Source organism: Mauremys mutica, chromosome 10 (assembly GCF_020497125.1).
Source record: "Mauremys mutica isolate MM-2020 ecotype Southern chromosome 10, ASM2049712v1, whole genome shotgun sequence".
NCBI lineage: Eukaryota > Metazoa > Chordata > Testudines > Geoemydidae > Mauremys > Mauremys mutica.
The window spans coordinates 79,461,803-79,484,987 of record NC_059081.1 but is presented as its reverse complement, the minus strand read 5'-3'; the positions used below and the strand labels follow the sequence as shown (position 1 = coordinate 79,484,987).

General features: G+C 39.0%; 1 protein-coding gene across 4 annotated transcripts in view; it reads left to right on the top strand.

Annotated features, from left to right (window-relative positions):
* AGAP1 (ArfGAP with GTPase domain, ankyrin repeat and PH domain 1) overlaps nucleotides 1-23,185 on the top strand; it is a 645,107-nt gene that overhangs the window by 369,827 nt on the left and 252,095 nt on the right. The gene's annotated exons all lie outside the window — the stretch shown is intronic.

The window sequence follows — 23,185 nt, the reverse complement described above, 5'->3', positions numbered from 1 at the left end:
GTGTGGGTTTGTTAGTAGAAAAGGTGCCAAGTGAAAGACAAGAAGAGATTCTTTCCTTCACAGCTGCCACCAATTCTTCTTTTGTCGCTTTCTACAGGTCAGTTTTCCCCCCTTCCTGCTTGGGCATGGACTCCTCTCCTCCCTGCATCATCTTACTGACAGGTCTACATTCTCCCGTTTTGCTTTTGAGCTCTACTTGTATGTGGCATTTTCTTTTCTATAAAGCAGTTTAAAAATTTTTTGTGGCACCTCAGGTAGTGAAATTTTGTGCTATTATCACTGTAGATTTTTAGTAGACAAATGTAATCAAGCACGTTGCTATTGTGTGATTCCAGCACAGAAACTCTTTACATTTGGCACTGCAAGTAGTGGAGGAAATTCCAGAACTGGAGGAGGAATGGAGTGAGAGGGAGAACTTTTTCTACCAAAGCTCCCCCTCCCTCCCCCCGAAAAACATTTCTAGCACTTATGGTATTAGCCATGGTAGGCTCAGTAATATTTTTGAGTAGATACAGAGTTTTAAATTTCAGCACTATGTAGTGAAATGGGGCTGCTACTCTTAATGCAAGAGCAGAAATGGGGGAAACTGAGGAATATTGTTGATGCACATTTATTCAAAATTGCAGGTGCCATTCTTTCTAGAGCTCAGTTACACTGAGTCAGAAGAATCTGAGCTAAAATGGACTCTTCAGAGGATATCTTAGGGTAATGCATATACAGAGCAAAAACATCTCTTGCAGGGATGTAATAAAATATCCACTGCATACAATAAACTGGACTTCTTTTTCACAGAACTCTTACCTCTTGGTTTGAAGACTCCAGTGGCTGATAATTATCCCACAGGGTGTTGAGAGGGGTGTCACTCCTCCCCCTCCCCCCCAGTGTTTGGGGAATGGATTTTCATTTATTAACCCTATTCATCATATATTTAAGTGTAAGCAACCAATTATCCAGTGGGTCATTAGTCAAAAGACTTTTCCTGTTCACCCTAGGATTGGGGGAGCAAGGCGAAGTAAGATTGTACTTGTCTATCACAGCACTCACCATCAATGAGTTTCAGCTCTGCAAACTCTCAGTAGGAGATTGAATTTGCAGAGGATTTGGCATGTGGCTTTTTTCCATTTTTTTAGATAGTAATCTGCACTTAAGATCAGTAGGCCCATCAGGGGTTGCTATGGCCTGGTCTACACCTAAAACGTAAATTGACCGAGCTATATTGCTCAGGGCTGTGAAAAATGTCATGTGCTCTGCGACACAGGTCAACCTAACCTCGACTGCAGATGTAGCTATATCGATGGAAGAATTCTTCCATCAGTCTAGCTCCTGCCTCTTGAGGGGGTAGATTTACTACAGTGCCGGAAAAAACCCTTCCGTCACTGTAGTAAGTGTCTGTTGTACAGTGGTGTAGCTACAATGCTGCAACTGTGCCACTGTCGTACTTGTAGTGTAGACATAGCCTGAGTTACATACGTTAGGGAGCATTAGGGAAAAATGGTACTTTAACCAAACAAGGGCACTTCATCAACGTATGTATGAAAGCAGCTCACTTACCTATGCGACCCAGTGGAGATTGACATTTACAGGCTAAAAGCAGCAAAGAGTCTTGTGGCACCTTATAGACTAACAGAGCATGAGCTTTCATGGGTGAATACTCACTTCGTCGGACTATTGAGTGCTGGGAGGAGCTTTGGCACCACTGACCCCCACCTTGTTCAGGGCATTAGTTGAATACTAAGTCCTTGGGTAGGTCTTTACTATAATTCTTTAGTTTTATCTAAAAAAGATAGCGGAGGGAACCTGAACCCTCTGTTCCTTCTCTGGTTTTGAATAGATTGGCAATTGACTGGCAGATTTTAATCTTTTTTTTTTTTTTCATTTTCCATAGGGGTTGCCTGATAAGTTTCTTTCTTCAGTTATTTTCCTTCATGAGATGTAAATAATCTTTGAGTCTGCTACTTAGTTTTTCATATAGGAAACATTAAGTATTGGAAACAATAGACATACAAACTGAGAATTTTTCAACAACCATTAAAATAAAGAGAGATTAGTTTGAGGCTGTCAGTTTATTAAAAATGTAACACAATTTGTTTAAAGCTAATTTGCTCCATGTGCTTCGTTTTCAAAGCTTGTGTCAGTCATAAGTCGGAAAATATTATTCAGTGCTTGAAATCCTGAAGGTGGTGAATGATCTTGCTATTAAGTTCTCTAAGTCTGTTTAAAGTTATTTAGGTAACTACTCCCACATATTCATCCCGCCTCCCATACACTGAATACGGAAAAGATGCCTGAATATGGGATGTCTGTCGCACTTGCCTAATTGTTCAGAGTGTCGTTTTTCATCAGCACTGAATCCTTGATTACAGCTGCATCTAGGTAAATTGCCAACATGGCTGTATTGCTTGAGCCTTTACAGATTGCAAGCACTTGGAGGTAGCTCAGAAGCCGTGTTCGAAAATCTTGCCTGAGAAGTTTCACTCTTAAGTTTATTTTCCAGTTTCACGGTTGTGAAAGAGACAGGTAGAGACAACAAAGAGGGCTCTTAGATGTAAGAACTTGAGTAATACTTTGTGTTTACATTTACATGCAGTGGTTAAAAAAAACAACCCCAAAATAGCATTAGTTTATTTAAATGAAAAGGAAAGGGTAGGGAGGTAGAAAGATAAATCCATTTTACTTCAGGAATGCAGTACAGTTGGCAATATTCATAACCTCTCTGTTGCAAGAATATCATCTTGTATTGTTAAAAAAAATTCTATTTCATCCCCATATTTTCCTGTATTTATCCTCCTATTAGCCCAATTGTGACCTTGCAATAGTGCCTCATACTAGAGGTTATTGTCCATCAGTGACTCCAGCTATGTTAAAGGTCCTGTGACTGCAGGACCATTCCTTAAACTGCTCTCGTGAGTAATGGCTTTGCCAGCTTTACGTGTGCACACACAGTCTTCCATTATGCCATTGGACCTTCTTTAAAAGCCTGTAGCCGTTATGCTTTTTTTCAGATCTGTTGTCAATGCTATTGTGTAGGTTCTTATATGGCAGTCATCACTGTAATAATGTGCAGATGTGCTAGCAAGCCGGTGCTTTAGGAGCAAAGTAGAAAATAGCCTTTCCTCCAGGAGTCTAGTCTGGCGAGAAGGGGGAGAATTTCATGGTGGTGTTTATGCAGTAGTACTTACTTGCAAATAAAAAAAAACAAACTTTGCTATAGAATTATGGTTGAAATTATGTTACAATGGATTCTGACTCCCCTGTTTCCCCAACCCCCGGCAAAAGATTGCATTCTACACCATGTAAAGAAAGTTCAAATGTTAAAGGGATGGGATAATGGATCCATCTGGTTCCCCCATTTCTCCTAGATGATCCTTCATCACTCATTACGTCTGAATTATATAGTTACCCAGCCTTGGTGTTGCTCCCTAAAATCTGGGGGGGGGGGGGAAATATTCATTTTCTAGGAGATTAGAAATGGATCCTATGAATAAGAAATAGGGTTTTATCCTCTCTGGTTTTAGAGGGCAACGTTAAGGTTGGGTGGATAGTGTTAATCAGGTGTGTGAATCAGTGAGTGAAGAATTCCATGTCAGGGAGGAACAGACAGGATCTGTTCATGTTCAAATGTTCTAACCTTTTTAAGGTCTAGATTTTTTTGTCTAGAAAATGTAATCTCGTTTTGGATGTTAGACTGCAGGGAAACCCACTCTCAACCTTGATTCTTCTCTAAGGCCAGGTCTACACTGGGAACGCTTTGCTGGTGTAGCTATGCTCATATGCTGTATAGGTAGAACACTCCAATGGGGGACAGTATATACCAGCAAAACTGTGTTTTTGCTGCCAGAGTTTATTCCACTACTTCGCCAGCAAAACAAACTGGTATAACTGCATGTATACAAAGCCCTTTGCCAGCACAGCAATGTCAGTCAAACCACATCCCTGACCTACATAGTTACGCTGGCAAACATATGTAGTGTAGATCTGGCTTAAGCTTTTTGTGGGTTTCCCAGTCCTTTAAATGAGCAACATATATACATGTGGTTGGGTACGAGCTCCACAGGAGTGACATCTTGCTCTGACCCATCTTCTGAATAAGAAGGAGGGAAATATAAGGAGAGGGAAAACCCTGAATGTCGCAGTTTGCCACTTAAGGTGCATTATGTTGTGCAGAACAGGGGGGAGGGATAGCTAAGTGGTTTGAGCATTGGCCTGCTAAACCCAGGGTTGTGAGTTCAATCCTTGAGGGGGCCACTTAGGGATCTTGGGCAAAATCAGTGTTTGGTCCTGCTAGTGAAGGCAGGGGGCTGGACTTGATGACCTTTCAAGGTCCCTTCCAGTTCTAGGAGATAGGATATCTCCATTTATTATTATTATTATAACATCTCCACTCCAGTCTAACGTGCAGAGATTGAGAATCAGGGCTTGCTTCAGCCTTCTCCAAAAAAACTCCAGCTTGCCACAGCTGGCTTCAGCCAGGGAGAAAGCAACCAGCCCTTCATCTACTAAATTTTTTTAAAGCAGTTTGTCATATCATATTTTTTCCAGTTCTTACTTGCTTTCTAACTTGATGGGCTGGATGTTCCTATGGCTACTTTTTATAACTCGGAGCTTAGGTAAGCCCTTTTTTGCTTATCCTCAGTGGGGTATCCCAATTTGTTTTGATACTTTTATAATGTATCTTCATTACTTCTCCAGTGATACTAAAAAAAAAACAAAAAAAAAAACTCGCAAGTGCCAACAAAATAAAACAGCCATTTTGGAATGTTTAGCTAGAGCCATTTTGAAGCTTTTGTGAATAACCTCCCCACCCCAAAAATTAACCAATAGTGAACTTCATGTAACTTTTCAAAACACTATAATTTGAAAACTTCTCTGCTGATTTTTACCAAATTTACTCTAGTAAATATAGCTTGTGAAATTTCAGGAAGGTCAGTTTCTTTTCAGGAATTTAGGGGAGCTGAAAATCAGATTTAAGATGGGAAGCTAGCTTTAAGCTTCACTGGAGAGTAGCATTAGCCCTGTTAGCTGGCCCGAATAGCTCTGTGTTCCATGATTTTCCATTAAAAACAAAGAAACAAAATTATGCTAAAAGAATAAGATTGCACAGTTAATACCTCAAAAATCAAGAATTAAAAAAGATGCACGTGAATTTCACTCTTCCCCTCAGTGTGTGTGCATGATGATACATGCTTTAATTACATGAACACATACTATTTCTCAGATACAAGAATAGATTCTTCCTGCAACCTTAGATATACATGTGTAGCATCTTGTAATATTGTATTTCAAGCTGTATGCCAGTCAAGCAGAGTTCAGGGAAATTATTTCTATAAAAGCCAGAAAAAAATTCAGCCAAAAAGTTGAAATTTCTGGAAGATTATGAAGAACTAAGAAATAGGAGCTTAAAATGGAAAGACTTAAGAAACTTTACAATAGCTTTTACTGGCTTTGCTGTTGTTATAAGGTTAAGATAAATGGTTAATGCAAGATGAAATAGGAAAAATAACCCCCTCTACTCTCTGTTGAAAAACATTTATGAGAATTAAGTTTTGTTTCCTGCAGAGAGAGTGAATTTTCTAAAAACTCAAGCCATTTTATCAGTCAAGCCATTTTATTTATTTATTTATTTATTTATTTATTCATATGCTCCCTACTAAGCTTCTCTAGTTGGAGTGTTTTGGGAAGGTTCATTTTGTTTATTTTTGTGGTCTTGCTAGACCTCCATTAGTAGGACATATTCAAATAAAAAAAATCACAACAAGAAAAATAAAAGCAAGAAGCTCAGCTCAGCGGTGAGTGGGCTTGTCATGTATTAATTTTTCATTGCTGTGGAGAATTGTACATACATAATCACTTGATTGCAGTGGGAGTTAGCGAGCTCCTATGGTGTCATTTGCATAAATCTTGTTAAGTCAATGGCAGTTAATGAAGTACAAATGAGCCTGGAGAAGGTGACATGCAAATCGTGGGTGGCAGATGGGAGGTCTGTTTTTGGGATGGCAGCTGTGTGCTCTTTCTTTTTTCTTTTTTTTTCCTCCCCTCTCTAGATTTGAATGTAAATAAATACGTAAGAGCTAGCCTGGCTTTCTGGTTTCATAGATTCTTACGTTTATCATTTGCACTTAATCACAGATGCTCATATTATTGTATAACTGAACTATATAACCTTGACTCTGCTTTTACCCCAAATGAGAAGGCCGGGGCTTTGTTGGAAATACCTTTTGACATGACACTTGAGCCGTTTAGTCACACTTGCCAATATGATATTTTTGCCCCACAATTAAGGTTTAAAAAAATTCCTGATGCATTTCCTAGAATAAGAAATGCCAAATTTTATTTCAATGTAAAGATTTCTGGTGACACTAAAAATGACACCAGTCACATTTATGGAAAAGCTGTTTTGAGGTAGTGAAGGAAGGATGGCAATATCTATGCTGTCCCAAGATTAAAAGATGACCTATGAAGGAGAGGTACCAGAATCCAGTAATTTTTATCAATCTGTAGAGCCATTTTAGGGGAGACTGTTGGTTCTTCACCATCTAAAACCTAAGTACTAGAAGGCTTTCAGGCAATGTACTGATTGTCCCTCTTCCTCTAGAAATTTGGGACATTCAACACATATTGGAAAGATTATTGGAATTTGGTACTTTGCCAGCAGAGCTCGTCTCATTTTAAGAAAACATAACAAAATAATATGCACTTTAAATATTTGTCTATGCCAAGATCAATGGATCCTTGTTAGTGAGTGACATGAAGTAACTGCATTGGTTAAACATTCACATCTGTTAAAGACTAATTCATATTTTTGGAAGTGTGCACTATCGCCTCTGAAATAGTGGGTCTCAACAAATTTGAACTTGTAATTTCTGAATCCGACTTCAGTCAGGAAAAATATAGCATTAGAGCTGGTGGAAAATTCTGTCCTCCCCCTCCCCCCCCCCCCCAACAGAAAATGCTGTTTCAACAAACGAAACTTTTCTTGAAATTTTTTTTACTTGGACTGAACTTTTTGTTCTTTGGTTAAACAAATAGTTTTGAAACTTGTAAAAAAAAAAGTTGTTTTATTGTGAAAACACTCTAACTTGCTTTTTTTCTCACTGGCAAAAGCAGGAGAAAGGCAGAAAGTATTTTATGTTGTTTCTTTCCCCCTCCCCAAAAAAGTTGTGAATTTTTTTTGTCAAAAAAACTCCAAATGAATACCACCATTGAATTTTTTTCATTTCTTGTGAAATACTTTCGCAAAATATTCTCTCTTCCACCAGCGCTATATGGAATACTTGCATATTTGGGATGTTCATTCTAGGAACAGCCATTGGGTTGTCTGTCGTTTGAATCTATGACTAGACGCATGAAAACAGAGAAGTAAAATAAAAATGACTAGTGACTAGGGAAAAACAGATCTGGTTTTAAAATGCACACAAAGTCAAAATCAGTTTTTTATTATAGTTGTTTGCCTGCTTTTTAAATTACAAATATCAGATCTTTTTTGTGCTGCTCTTACTGGAAGACTCTACGGAGAACTAGTGGGACTGCTTTTCTGCTCCACGCCTCATTCCTTCCCACTCTTTGTGTGTCTTGTTTATTTAGATTGTAATTTTTTCATGGCAAAAATTCTCTCGGACATACGTTCACACAGTGCCTGTCACAGTGGTGCTCAAAACTCCGAGTTTTGGGGCACTGCTGTAATTACAAACTGAAATGGAACTGTTTATATGGAAATAAATTGGTATATAATACAGTCTGTTTAAAACTTGGCTTTCTGTTTTCTGTGACAAGTAGAGAAAGTCTCTGTTAAAAATTCAAACAGCCCAGCTCCTTCAGTTGTGGTCAGAGCCCACATTCCATTTCAGCAGTGTGTTCTTCTGAGAGAAAGAAGGCTTGATATTACTGTTATTTCTAAAGGGGGGGGGCGGAACAGGGAAAAAACCTTTAAAACATTTTACAAGGTGGAAACAAACAACTGTTCAGGCTTTAGTATATTGCAAAGAAGACAAAAGCATAAACACGATTCTTTTTTCCCCCCCTTTGCTTAAATGTGAAGGAAACATGTGAGAGCTGATCCCTGCAACCTGCTGTAGCCTGCTGACCTCAGCTGGCTGGTGCCTTGAAGGAACATGAGGTGATGCATTGTGTGGTGCTTATTAAATAAAGAAAACAATAATAGATGTTTTGAGAAGGATCCACATAAAGATCAATACCATACACTGATGATTGGCCTGCTCTTTGGCAGGGTGCTCCTCTTCTGAGGAAACCACAGTAGAGACCAATCTGAAGACAGCTGCTAGAAAGGGGATGGGTGGACTGAAACAGGGGAAGGGAAATCTGTTGCTTTTTTGTTTCACTGGCTGGCAGTGACCAGCCACTTGTTTAACATTAAAAAACAATTTCTTACGATTTTCTGTACAGATCCATACATGGTTTCAGTTCCTCCTTTTTTTCTATCTTCTGATAAAATACAGTGCAGTGTAGGCCAAAAAGAACCTTTCCAGTAAAGGACACACAATGGGTTTTTTTAATCTTTATCACTAAGGTTACGGAGATCATGGAATCCATGATTTTTTGTGACCTCTGCAACTTCAGCCCCGGACAGAGGGGCTCAGGCTGTTAGCTCCGGGTGGCAGAGCTCAGGCTTCCATGATTTATTGTTTATTGCCCACCTGTGGCTAACTCTTAGCCTACTTATCATTGAACATATTCCTAAATATATTTTTGACGTGCTAACCAACTGGAGATTATAGTTAAGAGGAGATTCAATAATTTAGGTCTTCAAGGAATTTTCCTGTGTTAGTGCAAAAGCTGTCGCCTTTTGGTCAGGATTTTGTTGGCTTTACTGTGAGCTCAGAATTCAAATAAATGCATATAACCATTCCCAGAAAAACGCCTGAATTTACCGCATTAGCTAGAATTTGTTCTCATCTAGACCATTAAATCTTTGTTTGTGCCTGACTCGTGCAATTCTTTTTGTATGGTCTTCGTGAATTTCCAGCCTTTAAACTTCAAGGTTGTCCAGTCTAGGGCATTACATCCTACTGTCTTGCTCCAAGCGGTGGGACCATATGATACCCATCCTTTGGCATCTTCACTGCTTTTCTATATTCACCTTTGTATCTGACTCAAAACTGCCTTTTTGAATTTTCACAACTTTTAAAGGACTTCCCCTTATTTCTCTGACCTCATGTCTACCTACTCTCCTGCAACTCGCAGCTTCTCTCTCTCCCCTTTCTTCAGCGTCCTACAATTATGGGTCACTCTTAGTCTTCTGCTGCCTTGTCTGCAGTGGTTTCTTTCCTCATCCTAGCTAATTTTCCTTTTTAGCCTGTGTTTGTTTGACTCTTGCTGGTGAGTTTTCTGTGTGATACTTTATGGCACTATATACCAACTAAATGTCTAGTGCTGAATAATAAACTAATTTGTTTAATCTGACCCTTCCACTGAACCAAGTAGTATCGCTGTTGTATCATCTGAAATACATTTTCCCGTATAAAGTATTTAGGCCTCTGTAGACAACTGTTTCAACATTTCAACAAGGTTCAGTGGAAATATCTTTGAAATAGGTTTTGAAAAGAGAACCGGAGCTACACATAGTCAGTCAAACTGATTTCATTAGTTCTCTTCACTAGGAAAGGAGCACTGTAGTGCTTCAGGCAATTGTCAGACCTGAAACCCACTATCACCATAAATAACAAATGTTCTTATAGCAGGTTTCATGGATGTAAGAGCTTATATCAAACCTATGGAAAAAGAAACCAAACAGGCAACCATCTTAGCAGTAACTGTTGCGGTTTAATTCATTCAGTTTGACAAGGTGAAGGAGTTGGTATTGCAGGAGTGAAACTGATTTATGATGCTACCAGAAAGAGTAAGCATGTTAAAGGGTTTGTTGTTGTGAATGTCAAAGTTTAACCAACTATTTTCCCTATTATGTATGTAATATAAAATCAGACTAACAAAATATAACTTGTCGTCTTAATGCCAAAAACTATTTTATTTATTCAAAAATATAACTAAAATCTAACAGATTTGCTGAGTGACCTATCAAACTCAGCTCTAGGTATCTCCCCAATCTCAAATGCATGTACTGTCGCACAATTTCTCTGTTCCTCTGAGCAAGCAGTGTATGAAATACGTATGGAGATCATGTTCTGAAGTTCTTAGGGCTACATTGTTCACCTTCACCCACAACATTTCTGTCCTGTTGCTCTTGATTGCTCTTGTCTAGCTACAGTATATTTGAAATCCATTTTTCGAGGAATATAGTCAGCTCATTTGCCTCTACTTCCTCTGACAGAGGAAGTGTAAATCGTAAATATTTGCCTCCTTTCTGAGTCTCCACATTTTGTATTTTTCATCACTTTGCCTTTTATTAAGGCTGACAGTGTAGTGGAAATGTTTGTTTCTTCTTGCTTATCGGTAAATGGATCCCCTCGCTTATGACTTTTGCCCCCTACCTTTGAAGCAGCACTCAGCTTTGAGCTCTCATCAAAACTGCTGTTGCAGAAAGTATACCTTTTTATGGCTGCTGTTGATCTCATTCAGGACATCTTTCAAGGTTGAGGTTTTGTCCTTCTGTTTGCACCAGAGACATTGCTTCTAACACCTAAAGAAGAGGGCAACTGAGGCCTTATTGGTTGCTTTAGTTAAATAATTCTAGGTTAGGTTTTTCCATCCTTCAGGCATGCTTTCTCTGTGTGCTATTGTTAGGTCATATTTGTATATCATGGGGAGTCATTTGTGAACTGTTTAAAATCTCCAAAATTTGAAAACAAAGGCCAACAGATATGGTATGTCTACAGAACTCTCAATGTCCCCGTGATCTAATATAGAATTTTATACCTTTCTCAATGCATTTCTACAATGGGGAAGAATTCCTTATGGGACAATGTCCTCAACTGAGAAAAGAAGAAAAAGAGACACCTCAAGAAAATGAGGTCTCAGAATGAGGAATCTTCTTCTTTACACCACACAGACGTCCAAGAAAATACTGCCTAAATGAATGGATGTGTCACAGGAATTTAGATGCCAGATTTGAAAAATTAAAGCACAAAAATGAAAATGATCAGATTTCAAAAGATACCATAAAGCAAAATATTTGAACCCATATCAGAAGGCAAAAGAAAGTGGAGTTAAGCATAATGCCTTTGAAATGAGTGGAATCTCTAACTGAAAAATTTCAAGCCCTTTAAATGTTGATTCAGCATTAGAATTTCAATATTGTATGTGGCTATCTCTCATCCCTGTCTGATCAGCTGTGCACACAATACAACTAAAGTTTTTTGTTTTTGTTTTGTGTTTTTTTCCTCATCAGATTGACTCTAATTTTTGCCATTTAAGTTGTCCAGGAATGAGTGTGTCCTTGCAGACCTCATTATGTACTGTGTACTTTGAAAGTGATTGTGTAAGGCATTATTTCTACACACACACTCTTTTGTATATTACTGCTGTTAATTCAAGTAAAACAGACTTCACCAGGTATTGGTAGGCAGATTAAATACTGAGATTGATTTGCAGACACCAGCATTAAAAATGGACTATCCACAATAAGTGAGAGGTTGCAAAGAATATGCAAATAAATTACTAAAAGAATTAAGAGTAGTGCTGTGTAGCTTGAAATCTTGTCTCTGTCACCAACAGAAGTTGGTTCAGTAAAATATTACTTCTCTGACCTTGTCTCTGTAATGTCCGAATTTAATAATCCTAGGTTGAATTATAAGAGATAAGTGTTTCAATCAGACTGTAAAACCAGTTTTTCTCTTATCGCTAACACTGTCTTTGAAAAGTGAAGAAGCTACAACAATCAAACCATCAGTTGACTAGCTGTGTATTCCGTGGAAGGGACACCGGAGACTTCAGTCTAAACTGAAGCCTGGGCCTTTGCTTTCACTGTAAGCAAAGGATTGACTCAGATTCCCTTAACTGAGACTTCTTCCCTTCCAGGAAAAAAGTAATGGAAACTGTTCCCTGCTAGCTTCCTTGGCAACTGGTGTGCCCTAGCATGATGATCTGTGGGACTGGCTCACAAACTTTCACATGATGTGAGTAAAAATGCTAAAATATAAAGAGAAAAAGCAATGGAATCAAAAAGTAAACAAATAGCAATTACAAGCAGATTTCACAACTGATCCTGAAGAGAGAGAACAGCTCTAGGATTATTAGGTAGTAATCCTAAGAAGAGTAGTGTCTATGAAGAACAAATCCATGTTGCCATCTTGTATTCATCAACTGTAGGGAAAACAAACTCCCAATTTTCAGACTGGGGCTTAAGGCTTTTGGGGGCGGGGGGAGGTGGGAGAGGAATCCCAAGGCTTTCTACTTTACTTACAAGATGGGTGAAGTGAGACCGACAGAGCTACAACAACACTGCATAGGCTTTCTCTGGCACACCTCACTAATTATCTGACCCATTGACAAGTACTAATTATATGTCCTTTCAACTGCCTAGAGAGGTAGGGAGGTGTTAATACTCCCATTTTATAGAGAGGTACCAAGGAACAGAGAGAGTAAGGCCCAAGCTACACTTAAAATGTTACATTTCACACCCTCTGAGAAATGTAGTTAAACTGACCTAATCTACAGTGTAGACACCGCAAGGTGAATGGACAAATTCTTCTGTCACTCAAGTTACCTCTTCTTGGAAGGATGGCTTAACTAAAGCAATGGGAAAACCCCTTCCATTGCTGTAGCTGTGCCCTTGTAGGGTCTCTAGTGTAGACATAGCCTTAGTGACTTGCCTGAAGCCACCCAGGAAGCCTGTGGCAGAGCAGATAATAGAACCCTAATCTTTGGAGTCACAGTCTGATCCATAAGGATCTTCTTCCTTCTCTTTCTAAATAACCTATCTGGGCACTGACTGCAGATAATAAGATGAAGGTAGCGGGTGTCTTTATAGTTCTTGATGACATTAGCTTGTAATTGTTTGTTAATATTGATATTACATGCATTTTACTGAACACTTTTTGCAACATGGCTGAATTTTACATGGAAGCAGAAAATTTCCTCTTTGTGTCATGTGTACCTCTGAACTGACTTGAGAATGCATCCAGTTCCTTCCTTGAGTGTGTGAAACTGGTTATAACCAGTGCAACATAGAGCACTTGATTTGCATTATGTTAAACTGCCAGTAATGTTCCTTAAACAGAATTTACTAATTCTTTTTAGATTAGCCTGTTTTACGTAATTGTGCAGGCAGCTGATTTTGAATGCCAGCATGAGGGACCCTAAAATACTGCGTTCTGGACTGATGTTATGGTGAGGGTGTTATTTTCCCAGAGCCCATTCATTTATTTTTAATTTACAACACAGGCTAGCAAACTTTCTCCCCCACTCATCTCGTGCTGCAGAATCCCATGCCACTTTCTAAACTGAGCCCTGCTTCAAGAAATTTAACTGCTGTGGATGTCCATTGGTGTCACACTTCTAGCATGCACATTTTTGAGCCCTGAATCACATACTAAAGTTGTCATCGCCTCCTTTGTTTCCCACTGTCCATATTACTTATTTTTACTGCACTTCTCCTGTTCTCCTTTCTGCTGCAAATTCCTCTCCCACTACTAAGAGCCTTGATCCCTACACGTAATTAAACTAAGAATGCACTTGTTTTTCCTGGCCCCATCCACAGAAATTATTCATATAAAAAAAATCTAACCTCTGCCACTGCTGCTTCCAAGTTGACTACCACTCTTCCACACTGACTTTGATCACTTCACAACTGGTGTGGTCAGTGAGAATTTCAGCAGTGTCTGACTGAAGCTATCCAGCAAACCCAAAAGGAAGGAACCAGTCAAGCTGGACACGTTGCCCTAGCAAGCAAGAGAGTTGAGCCAACATTTTTCATGAAAGCATCTAAGAAATTGTTCTTTGCTCAGAATTCATATCTGTAGTGAATAGCTCTTTCCAAAACTCAATAATAACGAGGCTAACAAAGAGATAGTGTTTCTATTTGTGTATCTCTGATTTGAGGTGTGGCGTCTTGATTAGCACTTTGATCTAACCTTTCTTCCTTCTCAGCACACAATAAAGCATTCCAAAATATGCTTGTAGAAATAGAAATACCCTTCATACCCAAATATTCGTAATGCTGAAATCTTCTATGTAATTCTTCTGTAATTGTTTATAATCATAGCACCTGCAATTCGCTATGTTTTTAATTAGTTGATTACTAGTTATAAAATGTTCCATACTCACTGTGGTTCTGTACATTGTTAACTGGTAGCTACCAGGATAATTAAATATTTCGGAGCACTTGGCTACAGTTCCATTGAACTGTGAAGAAATAATATTATATAGCCAATCAAAAAGAGATACTTGTAAACTCATTTAAAGCGTCAGTGTGTGTTAGGACTATCATGGTGATGCTTATTGCAAGAGAAATTAAAGATACAGTTTTGTGCTAAGAGGCAATACGGAAATTAGTTCCTGAATTAGTTGTTAATTGATTTGGTAATTCCCTCGGGTCTGCATGCTCTTTTTTTCTCCGTTTTTTGTTGTTGCATTCAGTTAACAGTGACTATTCCCAGAACACTCAAAATATTTTTTCCAATTAGATCAACTGTGCCCTTACATCAGAGGAGTGACTGTAGCTATGTGTACCTGCTTAGAATAATGCTAAATTGGAGAGTGAAGGCTATTTTTGTGTGTTCTTAACGTTTTCACATTTTGTATCAAGAAACCCAGTACTCCTAAGTATTTGCACTGATATCCCATGCAAAAATGTATTCCAGATCTTGGTTTTAATGGAATTTTTCCTCATGTTCAACAGGAAGCTTCCTTTAAGTTAGTTCTTTATGATTCTAAGTAGTGGAACAAATACTATCAACTAGATAGATAGATAGGTAGCTCTGTTTAGAAGAAATAACCCAGCAAAACTGCCAAATATGGAAAAAGTAAATGTTTCTGTGAGATGCACAATTGTAAAACTATTTGGGACCTTTTGTTCTGGTTGTCATCTTAGATAGATTGCATGCAAAGGGCTGCATTCAACAATCAAGTTTCTGATCTGCTACTTTTAAGTCTTTCCCATTCTCCTGTCATTGAACATTTTGCAGTGAACTGGAATTGTGAATGAGCAGAGTCCATCTCAACGGAGCACACAGACCAGTGTTTGTTCCAAATTTGCCCTTTTTCTGGGATTGGGATTTAGTTTTGTCACTCAAAGAATAACCCAGCATAAAGCCTCAAACAGTCTTATGAAAGAGAGTCATTGCAGCCTTACTCTGCAAGACCTACGTCCGCACCTACAGGGGAACTGAGTTGGCACCAATCTCTCCAACTTGTTTTCTCAGGCTAAGGGAGCTGCACTCCTCTTATACAGAAGTTGAGGATCCATATGCATTAGATGTGTTTAGAAATTGAGGGATACTCCTAGGTAAGGTTTGTGGCCTCCATAAGGCCTCTTCAAAGCAACACTGTTTCACACTTCTTGACTCAGACTGCTGCTTTAAAGGCAGACTTTATCATCATTGAAGGGTACTTAATCATCACAACTGACTTGTGTTGGACCAATCATGAGCTTGCCAGGGACCTATGTCCCCCCTGAGGTATGTGCTTTTAGCACTCCAGAATTGGTGGATGTCTGGTGGTTGATTATCCCCACTGGCATACCTTCGTTGCCCCAGTCCACAATTTCCACTCAATATAAATCTGTTAAAAACTGCCAATCCTGTTAATATTGCAGTCAGTGCTAACATTTGTGCTATAGGTATCTCTGATGATGGACATCAGTGTGGATGAATATTTGTCCTCAGTAGATAATGTTTTAGTATATCACTTCTCCTGTATCCCCTGTTCTCCTGCTACCTAAAGAGAAGCTTAAACTCAACATCCCTTTTCTAGATAGCTCTGTAAGGGTCTCTGAAGACCTAAGTTCATGGAAAAACTATTTCATTCTAATCCAAGGAAAAGAGAGTTTAGATGAAGAAACTCTTTGGATAGCTAGAACAGCTAAACAGGAATACACATTCGATCTAGGGGGAACACATTCAATCCAGGGGGAACAATCCAGAACCTGGAAACGCTGTTGTAAATGCTGTTGTAAATGCTGATTTACTGGTAGACTTCTACCAACACCTACCTGAAAACACTTGTCTTCCTGGTAATAGCCATGTTTAAGAGGCTCTAGAAAGGGTGTTTTCTATATCTCATACTGCAGACTGCCCTTATCTCTATTGCTAAAAGCCAGAAAGGGTCTAGACTAATGTGCCTATTACTGCCCATTGCCGTCAATCAGTATTGACTATAAGATACTGACAAAATATTTTCTCCAAACTACTATTCACTACAATCAAGTTTGCTTAATTAAACATAGATATGGGACTAGTACAGAGGTGGGCAAACTACGGCCCGGGGGCCACATCTGGCCCTTCAGACATTTTAATCCTGCCCTCGAGCTCCAGCTGGGGAGCGGAGTCCAGAGTTGGGGGCTTGCCCCACTCTGCGCATGCTGGGGCTCTATGTGGCTCCCAGAAGCAGCGACATGTCCCCCTCTCCGATTCGTACGCATAGAGGCAGCCAGGGGATTCTTCACATTACTCCCGCAGCTCCCATTGTCCAACAACCAGGAGCTGGAGGGAGGACATGCTGCTACTTCTGGGAGCTGCTTGAGGTAAGCGCAGACCAGAGCCTGCACCCTGACCCCTTTCTGTGCCCCTACTCCAGCCCTGATCCCCCTCCTGCCGACTGAACCCCTGGTCCCAGCCCGGAACACCCTCCTGCACCTCCAACCCCTCATTCCCAGAACCCACACCCCAGCCGAAGCCCTCACTCCTTCCCACACCCCAACCTCCAATTTCTTGAGCATTCATGGCCCGACATACTACTTCCATACCCAGATGAGGCCCTAGTAAGTTGCAGCAATCAGCAAACCGAAACACAGGTATGAGGCTAGTAACTTGCAAAAATCGGCAAACACTTAATGTACATCTTTCAAGACTCCAGATGGTGGCCTCTATGATGCTTATGTGTGGAATGTGGGTCGTTTAAGTCATAATGTAATCTGTGAGGGTCCTGCATTGTGTTTGAGATTTCTCCTTGAGGTGACTTGCTGATAAGTTAACTGTTAATTTCTCTGTTTTCTGTTTGTGTTGGTGAAGGTACGTATAAATTAACAACTTCAGCTGTCTTTAAAAAGTAGCTTCTTGTTTAATGAGTTTTGTTAGTTTTGAACTGGTTTAGTGTGTAGGCTTCCTTTAGAAAATGTTATTCCAATTGTCAATAGGATACAATCTTGGAAAATGCATTGAAGGATAGCATCATATCGTTTAAGGGGAAAATGAAGAAAAAACCACTAAGAATCTGACAATGTGTGAGGAAAACCCTAAATGATTCTGTTTTCTTAGTATCTGTCAAATATTTTAAAATTCAGGTAAATGTCATAAGAATTCATATAGCCTTATGACCAACAGAAAAACTGAGCGTTTTTCCTCTTCCCAAATTTAACAATTTAAACGTTTTTCTCTTTAAAGCAGGTAGGAAAGAATCACTGAATTGCAACCGGTAGCTAATGTTTCTTGGTTGGCAAAGCAAGTGTGAGAATAGCTCACATGCATCACCAGATTTCCAGGGGAAATAATCAGGGCTCTGCTTGGGAGTAGAATATTGATGAGATCAGGCAGTGCTTCCAGAGTCAGGGGAGAGACATGGAAAGTATGGAGACTAGATGTGGGGAGATTAAGAAGAGTATAAGGAGGATGCTGTCAGGGTCTACAGGCATACCTAGAAATGGGGTTAACCTTGGTGATATTAAAAATAATCACTAATCACTGGTTAATAACACAGTTGCTGCTCCTCAGGGTTGGTTAACTTGCTTTCCAAGACCGCATAAGGTCTCTTAGAACAAGGGGAAAACAAGCAGATAACTCAGCCTCTGGGGTGTTGAGGATTTGGGCTACTGTAGTCTGGGTTTTTCTCCAGCTCTCAGGGAGATTCCAGCAGAGGCTGCCTGTTGTCCTGTCCCTCCTCTCCTGGTGCTAGCAGACTGGCTTCCTGTTTATCCCCTTCATAAGGCACCATCCCTAGCTTGAATCTGCAGTAAAAGAATGAAACAGTCTCTCCAATGAGAGCAGACACTTAGGAGACTTTTCATCTGCTTAGGAATGATCTAATTCTTCATCATTCCAACACAGGACAAAGTCAACATACCCCAGCAAAGGGGGGCAGAGGATGCAATGGAAAAAGATGTGAGATTGTTTTGGGAAAGAAGGCGGGGAGGTGATTGAAAGCAATGAAGACCACAACAAATATGACACACAAATTCTGATTTTTCAGTGGTAAAGTGTTGTAACAAATCATGGTGGCATCTCAAAGTGTGACATACAGACATTGACAGGCATGAGGTCAATAAGGTGGTCCTCATGGCATCCCATGGCTGAGATCTGATCTTCCAGGCAAAAGTCGGTGACTAATACAGCCGTAAGAGGGTATTTCTTGAATTGTTTTCTCCACGTTGCACCTAGAAAATGCTTACAAGGGATATTCTTTTTATTTCAGCCATCTGTGTGTACCCAGATAATTTAAAAAGAGCCACAGAATCACTCAGTAGCTTATTGAGTGGGTGAGATTTATAAATGGTGATTGGTAATAATAGATGAGATCTGTAGAGGCTTCATAGTGGTGTGCCCTTTTTTAAGAGAATTGTTATAAAGGATGTAGTACAGCAAACTCCTCAGGATTGAGATTTTCTGTTTTAAAGTTGTGTATCATGTATTGCCTCTGTATGTGGAAGTTCATTCAAACAATCAGAATAAGATACACCATGGTGTCCTGCAAAAGTTCCATGGTTTCAGGGACACCTTTTGGGAGAGAGAGAATGTATAATACATTAAAATTCTGGGAGGCAGAATCTTTTCATTGTGTGGTATAGGTGGGAAATTAGAATGGAGATACGTGACATATGTAAGATTAAGTAGAATGGTGATGACTGTTAGCAAGTCAAATTGCCTGATAGAGTTTGGTTGACACAATGATTATTAATGTGTTGTAAAGATGTTTTGGGGATTCGCCATATTTGTATGGGTGCCAACAAAATGTTGACAGTTGCATTGTGGTTAATAAATTCATTTAGATTTATAAGCATTGTTTACAGAACCTGTTCGCCTGCTGAAACTCTAACAGCATCTGTTCCTTCGTACTAATTAACTGCTAATTACGAATGAGCTTTGTGTGTTTGTCAGTATAACTGGCTCATGCATTTTGTAAGGAACATTAACAAATTGATTTACATAGTGGTAAAGCAATCAAAAGAGTAAACTGAACAGCAAGCATTTAAAGCCCTTTAGCCTAATTTTTGAATGAAGCAAACTTTTGACATTACAAATATTTCCATAAATGTTCTGCTACCTTGAATTCTGTGGCAATAGTAGATCATCAGAATCGGGGTTTGAGGGCGCACCATACTATAAAATTGGAGCAGAACAATGTGTGAGGAGAGGAGTGTACAGGGTGCAAGTAACAATGGCATATTAAAAGAAGCTAAAGGAGGAGGGAGAAAGCTGGAAAAAACATTCACACAGTTTATACTGTGCTGAATGACTCCCTTGTAGCAGGTCTTCTAAAAAAGTAGCTGTGTGAGAGTTAAAATCTCTTCCACTGAAATATTTTTCTTTATGGTACAAAAGTAAAGGTTTTGGCCTGTTCTTACTCTGACATTCATTTAAAACCTCTCATCCTTATTCTCCAAAAACTTCCAACTACACTAATTAGCACTACATGTATAAAGCTGCCTTAGCAGATGTGCCAGATGTTGACACTTAAAATAAATCTTCAGAGTTTAAAGGGAAGGATCCAGCAATGCAGTTTTTGAAAGTAATTTTAAGGTTATTTTACACAAGTTAGTTTGTTAGAGATGAAGCTGTAAATACTGACCATTCTACTTGGGACAGCTGAAGACAAAGGCTCCAGCATTCTAACAAAATATGTATTATTTGAATAACAGGATCATAGATAATAAGACAGAAACTATCATAATGCCACTCTATACATCCATGGTACACCCACAGCTTGAATACTGCGTGCAGTTCTGGTTACCCAAACTAAAAAAAATGTTAGAAATGGAAAGGGCTCGCAAAGGGCAACAGAAATGATATGAGGTATGGAACAGTTTCCATATAAGGACAGATTGAAAAGACCAGGACTGTTGAGTTTAGAAAAGAGATGACTGAGGGGGGGCATTATGACAGAGTTCTATAAAATCAGGAATGATATGGAGAAAGTGAATAGGGAAGTGTTATTTACCACTTCACATAGCACAAGAATTAGGGGTTACCCAATGCAATTAATGGGCAGCAGGTTTAAAAGAAACTAAAGGAAATTCTTCTTCACACAATGCATTGTCAGCCTATGGAATTTGTTGCCAGGGGATGTTGTGAAGGCCAAAAGTATACCCCGGTTCAAAACAGAATTGAATACGTTCATGGAGGATAGCTTTTAGCCAAGATGGTCACGGATGCAACCCCCTGCTCTGCGTGTCCCTAAACCACTGACTGCTAAAAGTTCGGAATGGATGACAAGGTATGGATCACTCAGTAAAATGCCATGTTCTGTTCCTTATCTCTGAAGCATCTGGTGCTGGCCACTGTTGGAAGATAGGATGCTGAGTTAGATGGACCATTGTCTGACTATTATGGCCGTTATGTTAATGCCATGCTATGAACACACTTCCTTGACAGCTTACCAAAAACGAGGTTGGTAGCAAATACTTGGGATGTTATCAATTTTATACCCAATTTAAGGGATAGAACAGCAAAGACACAATAGGAGCACTTTGTATCCTGAACAGTATAATAAAGCCATGAGTAATAGGCAGCATGGCTTATAAAGAATAAATCTTGCCAGACAAACTTGATTGCTGTTTGATAGAATTTCAAAATTAGTGGATGAAGGGAACAGAACAGATGTAAAATATTTGGATTTTAGTAAAGCATTTGCTACTATCTCACTAAATTGTAATTGAAAAATTAATTCAAATTAGCTTGGCTAAAAACACTTATGCTGATTGAAAACTGTCTAAAAGATTGTAATCGAAAGGTAAACCAGGATTTGAGTTGGTGGAAGTAAGTTGTCTAGTTGGAGAGATCAAGGATTCATATTACGTCTTTTTCTACTTAACGTTTTCCTTAATGATCTGAAAGATGGAGCAAACAGAATAATGGGATTCACAGATTCTGCTAAATTAGGAAGAGCTCCAAACATCAGTTGAGATGGAAAAATCATAAAAAGAGACAAGGTCTGGAAACAGTGCTAGACAAAATGAGGATCAACTTGTAAAAAAGCAAGCAAATATATATCGGCAACAGTAATCTTAACCACATGTAAGTTAAATAAGTTAAAGCTTATTTGTCTTGATGTTTCTCACCGTTGCTCCCACTAGTGCAATTTCATTAATGGTAGGAATGATGAGAGAACACTACTGTGCCCAAGGCATTGGTAGCTGCCAGCATCTCAACCACCATGTCAACTAGATTTTTCTCTCAGAAGTTTTACATGGCACTGGTGAAAAGTTGCTGAGCTGTCTAGAATAGTACATTCACCATTGCCTCTAAACTGGTGGTAGCCAGGCTGTGGGAAATTTTAGGGGAAAAGGCTAAATAAATAGGAGGAAGAAACCTGGAAAGCAGTATTGCTCAAAGTGCTGCAGAGGTGTCACTGGTCAGCAAGTTAGACTTGAGGTGGGTGCAAAATAGGTCTATGTTGTTTGGGGCTGTATACAAAAACCCATCTTGTCAAAAGAAGGAAGGGGCCGTATGTGGCTATGGTCCAACTACGCCTGAAATTTCAATTAATTTCTGGGCATCGTAGTACCAATACTGTTAAATTTGAGGGAGTTCAAACTAGAATAACAGCTGGAGAAATTAGTATATTGTGAGGAATCCATAAGCTAAATAAACAGGCTCACTGAGTGCAGCACAAGAGTGAACTTAAGGTTTTGGCTCCAAAAAGAGACCTCTGTGGCTTCTTTAGTTAAAAGATCCTTTCCAAGCCTGCAGTAGTAGTAAACACTGTGGCCACCAATGGAGGCGGGGGCAACATGATCAGTCTTATTCACATCCCACATTAAAAGATCAAAAGGGCTAATAATGTTTGGCTTAGGTAAGCTACTGCTGGGGGCAATGGTAAGTATACGGGGATCTGAAGGGTACAGACACTGAGGAAGAGAAGAGCTAGTTTTTATGTATGTGTGTGTATATGTGTGATATAAAAAAATGTTGAGGAATACCTACATAGGTGTGGGTTAACAATATGGAATGAAAACTTCAGGCATGTTAAGGAAAAACTTCCTTACTGCTGTATCTGTTACCCTACTGAGAATATTTCACAGCCCAACAATAGAAGCCAAATAATTTACACTTTTAAAAGTAGATAGAAAAAAAAACAGAAAATGTATTGTAGAGAGGAATCCTGCATTTGTAGACAGATTAAATAGTTCATGTCCTTCTCTGACTTCTGTGATTCTTTAGCACAAAAATAAAATACACTGAACTGAAAGGTCCAATTATGAGTTGGTTTATAGTACAGTATATCACCTATTATGAATGACAGTATTTAAATGATTGGGTTGAGGACTGAAGAATAGTTACAAATCAAGTAGCTAGATTAACACCTAATATGCTACTGTACTGAGTGATTATTTCAGAAAAACATGCAATTGTGAGAGGTCTTTTGTGTTCAGAAACTGTCGTAAGTGTTGGAGAGAAAAAGTTTATTAAAATAGTACAGTGTAAACATGGAACCCCAGGGCTTTGATGAAATTCTCAAAAAACAAAATTTAAAAAAAAACCCATACTTGTTTTAAAAAAAAATCTTAAAGAAATTGTTCAGAATGTAGAATCTGAAATTGAAGATTTTGTATAAATGAACTGTTCATCTAGTGATAGAGACTGCCATTTTTATGTTTTGTTTAACAAGTATTTGCAGGTATAAGAAAAGGTGCCTCTGATATGAGGATGTCTCAAAATACAGGTGATAAATCAAGCACACAAAATGCTTGCTTATATAAAATGAGAGATTAGAAATACAAACTCGTTATTCAGTGCAACAAAATCAAAGAACAAAAAAGCATTAGAGGCACCCAGTAATCCAGGAAACATAAACCAAAATTATAACATCATTCCATGCCCAAACATATAAGTGTTTATATCCTCCAGCAAATTTATGTTAGGAATCCCAGAATGCAAGCAGAGTCTGTGAATTTCATTGTGGACAG